Source organism: Schistocerca piceifrons, chromosome X (genome assembly GCF_021461385.2).
Source record: "Schistocerca piceifrons isolate TAMUIC-IGC-003096 chromosome X, iqSchPice1.1, whole genome shotgun sequence".
Lineage (NCBI taxonomy): Eukaryota > Metazoa > Arthropoda > Insecta > Orthoptera > Acrididae > Schistocerca > Schistocerca piceifrons.
In genome coordinates, this window is record NC_060149.1 from 323,497,697 (window position 1) to 323,503,397 (window position 5,701).

Genomic DNA, 5,701 nt, shown 5'->3' on the forward strand with positions numbered 1-5,701 from the left:
TCATATGCACATGAGTTGCTGTGACTCCTTCAAGACCCCATGCAATACCGCTTGTCATGTAGTGGCTTCTGGACCTAGATCACTACAGTATGAATCTCATTTGCAGTTGCAATTGGAGAAAATTATTTTTGATGAAACATGGATTCAAAATCATTCAGACAATCCTGGGTGAGAAATCTCATTAATGACTTAATAGTGAAAAGGGTAACTAACTGTTTGTAAAGCTCAACTCAATGATACGTCTCAGCTGCTGCGTTTTAACTAACTTCCACATCACACAAATATCTTCAGAGTCCCATTAATTGTTAAAGTGTCTAGTGTGACCACATGCCACCCAAGTTCATCCATCACTTGAAAACTGTTCTTACGACTCCTCGAACTTAACTGCTTCTTCGCTTGCGTAACATGAACTCCATTTTCTCACCATCCGCTGACTACCAGGTGGCAACTGGACACCCTACCAGTACTGCTCAGTGCCAATAAGATGCACAACCACATATAGGCTACTTTCTGTTTCCTTTCCCACTTACAGTCTCTTTTAAATCCCTAGCTCACTAAAATGGACTACTGTGTTTTGCCTGATACTATTACAATCAAAAATATAAAAGTTCAGTTCTTTCCGGTTCAGACAGTACCAAACAACATATTTTACATACATAAAATTTCACATAAATAATTAATAATGTACTTCTGCATAGTGTGGTATTAAAGAAATATTTAAATACTAGAATACATGGATGACTGATGACAGCATCATGCTGGATTCACTGATAGCATTCATGTGGAGGACATGATGATCTGACCCTGGTATGCACCAAGTCTGTTATAGCTTGATATTAGATTGATTCTGGCTGTGCAATTTTCATGAGTGATAGCTTGAGTGCAAGGCTGCAGTCTGATACAATGTCTGTCAAGATCACACATAGTGCTTATTTGTGATTAAACTTGATGTGATTCTCAATTGATCTGCTTGCATTCAAAAGCTAACTTGTGTATTATTAGAGATATCAGAAATATCAGGACTTCAATAGAAGTGGCATGACTGCTTGGTAATTTGGTGCACTCCCGCGAAGATGGAAAAAATCAAGATCCGAGCAATGATTAAGTACTTCATAAAGAAAGGTATGAAAGCAAAGGACATTCATGTTGGTTTCTGGAATACACTAGGGGATTCTGCTCCACCATATTCAACTATTGCCAAAAGGACAAATGGGTTGGTTGGTTGGTTGGTTGGTTGGTTGGTTGGTTGGTTGGTTGGGTTGGGTTGGGGAAGGAGACCAGACAGCGAGGTCATTGGTCTCATCGGATTAGGGAAGGATGGGGAAGGATGGGAAAGGATGGGAAAGGAAGTTGGCCATGCCCTTTCAAAGGAACCATCTCGGCATTTGCCTGGAGCGATTTAGGGAAATCACGGAAAACCTAAATCAGGATAGCTGGACACGGGGTTGAACCGTCGTCCTCCCGAATGCGAGTCCAGTGTCTAACCACTGCGCCACCTAACTCAGTAAAGGACAAATGAATTTAAATTTGGTCAGGAGAGCTTAGATGATGACCCACGCAGTGGTTGGCCAAGATGTGTCACTACTCCAGAAATCATTGCAAAAGTGCACAAAATGATCATGGGGGATCATGGATTGAAAGTGCATGAAATTGCTCACACTTGCCAGATGTTATCTCGAAGGGTATATCACATTTTAACTGAAGAATTAGAAATGAAAAAATTATCTGCAAGATGAGTGGTGCAGCTCTTGATGCTGGACAAAAACGCATGAGAATGGACATTCGGAACAATATTTGGCCCATTTTAGGTGAAACTCATTTTTGAGATGGGATCAAGGCACTGGAACATCATTGGACCAAGTGCATTAATCCACAAGGAAACTACACTGAAAAACAAAAAAAAAAAGTTTCAGTGATGTAAGTACTTTTTTCCTACTTGATTCTGAGAACTTTCCAAGCCACTCTCGTAATACTTTGATATTCCTTCACTTTTAGAAGCAACAGGCGTCTCAGTTTGTAGCACTGTCCAAGTATTCTGTCCACCACAGGTCCTTTAATGAGCATAGAATTCTCTGCCTGGTACCTGTGCTGACCAGTCCTTTGGATGAACTCACTAATGGCTGTTGGGTTAGGAATTCCCCATTACTGCTCAAGTTGGTGGTCGGACTGCTGCCGCTGCAGCTGAACAATACTTTCATGCTCTCAGTATTTTAAAATCTTAATTTAGCTGGCTGGGCCTTCTCCAGCATGTGTGTTATGTTACACATGTAAAACTACTTTCATCTGGGCAAAGCAATGGTTTCTTTGATTCCTCTGGGAGAAGGCTCATCAAATTTTAACACATAAAATTGTAGTTCACTCTATCACATAAATGAATAAAATATTTACTTAACTTTGACACAATTCTTTGCCATAGGAGTACTAGGTAATTTAGAACTTTCATGGACTAGAAAAGCATCACTTCAGGGACTAATTAACAAGCTATTCTCTTGAGGTACAATGTTCAACATTAACAACAAGTTCATCTGAAACTTTAGCAACTTGGTCCTGTACTATGATGTTGATTACTATAGCTGAGATCTCGAACTGAGCTGAGCTCTTGCATGCTTAACACTATTCTAACCTAAATGTGAGGGTACTGCTGCTGCTGAGAGGGAGGCATCGTCTTCTGGAATGCTGCTCACACGTCGTTGCCGACTGCAGCAAGTCCTTGCTAATGTCTGAGGTACCGATTCATGCAGATGACTTTGGCATGGCACAACAATCTCTGGATGATACCACCGTAACTATGGGCAATAATGAAAAGAAAACTTGAACATAAGGCTGCAGAAAAATTAGTTTCTTTTACCAAGTAGCTTCCTCAAAATCGAAAGAGAGAGCCTACATAGTGGAGAACAAGCACAAATCTCAAAACAGTGGTTTTTAATTTTTATGTGAAAAGTAAAAATTTTACTGGGAAACTAACTACAGAGGTAGCTTTACTTCACCTATATAAAATAGTTTTGTTAGGCACATTGAATAACTTCAAATTCATGAAAACAGCAGCGCACCTTGTGTCGTTTCGGTGTGCCACTCATGGCTACAAATGGATTTGGCACAGTTCACAAAGTGATGTGACTCTGCCATCCCACGTCTGTGTGAATTGCTTCATTTGTCAACGCGGAGGTGGGATGAAACTGTGCCTCGTCCCTGCCAAACATCTGCACCATGCCATTTCCGCGTGAACTGTGCCTATGGGTAGGACTACTTGGGTTTATTAATCTGAAGAAGTAAATTTCTTTAGGTGAAAAAATTTCACTATGTTCTTTTAATTTTTCATTAACTTGCTTATATGCGTCTGTGGTTAAATCTTTACTGACCATGATAGTATTTTTCTCACAAAAAATTTTCTTTTGTTGCAACATATTCAGTTTCACTTATTACAACTGCTGAACTTCTCTTATCCACTTTTGTGACAACTGAAGATGTGCAGAAAAATGGGCTAACCCTCAAATGTAAAAATTTGGATGTAACTGCTGCCATCTCTTGCTGGGTATGGGAACTATCAAAATTTATATTAGTCTAATCCCTAAATATCACACTTGGATGTAATACAACAATGAGAATTTCTTGAATTTCACTAGATATGATGTCTGTAATGTCAAAATCGAGCTAATATTCCACTACACTCCAGCTTGCCTCTAACAGAAAGAAGCTGAACAGCTGAGTAGCAGGATAGACAATGCTGCACTAAATTATAAACAAACAACAGTTAATTAAGTGCAATTTGAACATGGTTGGGGGGCAGAGTTAGATTATATTGGAATTAATGAAAGTGTAAACACAAAATATAAGCCTTGTGTAATATATTACATTAATCACTTTAGGAACTAAGTTTAGAATGTTTGAAGTGTTGGCACATTCAGTACACAATACAAATAGTGAACATGGCAAATGCAGAAATAAGAAACATTGACAAAAGTGTGAAAATCAGTGGAAATTATCAAAAGAGGAAGCATAATCCACAGAATTGGCACCAAGAAATTGAGGAGAAGAAGAAGCTAAACAGTGGTAAAGAGTACAGTAATTATAAGGGTGTGTTGAAAAAGGTAAAATTACAAGGTTCAGATTCTGCCTGTGCGAGAAAATGCTTCAATAATGTACCTGCAGGCACAGGAGAGAAGTTATTTAATGATTTCTGGAATCTACGTAACAACAATCTTCATAATTCCTATATATTTGTAATTGTGAATATGAATCCTGTCAAATGGAGGTACACTGATCCAGAGAGAAGAAGGCAGCAGACTCCTAACACCTATAAGGTTACTGTAGGTGAGGCAGATGATTAGATTCATAAGAAAGCAGGACTGACTGAAAACCTCAGCTGCCGACAGGTGTTGTTGATATACCTCAATGTGGACAGCTGAAAATATGTGCCCTGACTGGGATTCGAGCCCGGCTAGTTAAAGGCTACCCAGCCATTGACCTTCGTCTGTGCGAATGCGCACAGGTTGCCCAACCTCTTACAGGAATCGCCAAAGCGTGCGCGAGTAATGAGTGAGTGGGCAAATGTCTATAAGGTACAATACATATGTAGAATTGTGGACAGTTGGGAATGTGAGTCTCACGGGAAGCGTGGAAGGGGTAAGTCCCTGCAGTCGAGCTATTCATCTGTGTCCTCGGTGGCTCAGATGGGTAGAGCGTCTGCCATGCAAGCAGGAGATCCTGGGTTCGAATCCCGGTCGGGGCACACATTTTCAGCTGTCCACATCGAGGTATATCAACAACACCTGTCAGCAGCTGAGGTTTTCAGTTAGTCATCATTTATTCCAGGGAAAAGCTGCACGGTCATCAACAGTAACTGTTCTTTCGAGAACAAGTTACTGTCTTCGTGTATATCATAAGAAAGCTTTCCTAGCAATATTTGGTATAAGCAATACATGTCTACCCCATGTGACTCAATGAAAGAAAATACTTGGAACTCCTGTGGTAAGTTTGTGTGTTTTATTACGCAACACAACATTAGACATACATTCTACATCTACATCTACATCTACATCTACATGGTTACTCTGCAGTTCACACTTCAGTGCCTGGCAGAGGGTTCATCAAACCATTTTCATATTACTTCTCTACCATTCCACTCTCAAATGGAGCGTGGGAAAAAGGAACACCTAAATCTTTCCGTTCGAGCTCTGATTTCACTTACTTTATTATGATGATCGTTTCTCCCGACATAGGTGGGTGTCATCAAAATATTTTCACATTCAGAAGAGAAAGTTGGTGATTGAAATTTCATAAATATATCTCGCTGCAAAGAAAACTGCCTTTGTTTCAGTGACTGCCACCTCAACTCGCGTATCATATCAGTGACACTCTCAACCCTGTTGCATGATACAAAACAATGGCAGATTTATGTGCAACATGACATTGAAACCTAAACATTCTATTTATGGTGGATAAGCATGAGAGACATAACAAAATAAATGGAGCAAGGAGGACCAGGAATTTGTATGGGCTCATGTAAATAGTTTCCCTATGCATTCAAGTCACTATTCTAGGGAAAAGAAGCCCAACATGATGTATTTGTGTACAGATCTAAATATTAGCATGATGTACAGTCTTTATCAAGATAAGTGCAAATACTGCAGCAAGGAACCTCGTAGCATTGGCATGTATCATAAAATATTTTATTAGTTTTTCAAAATTTGTTTTGCAAAAC

At 39.6% G+C, this 5,701-nt stretch overlaps 1 non-coding gene across 1 annotated transcript; it reads left to right on the forward strand.

Annotated features, from left to right (window-relative positions):
• The first annotated feature begins 4,655 nt into the window (after nucleotides 1-4,655).
• Trnaa-ugc lies at nucleotides 4,656-4,729 on the forward strand. Its single transcript has one exon. It is a non-coding gene; the product is annotated as a tRNA-Ala (tRNA).
• The last annotated feature ends 972 nt before the right edge of the window (nucleotides 4,730-5,701 follow it).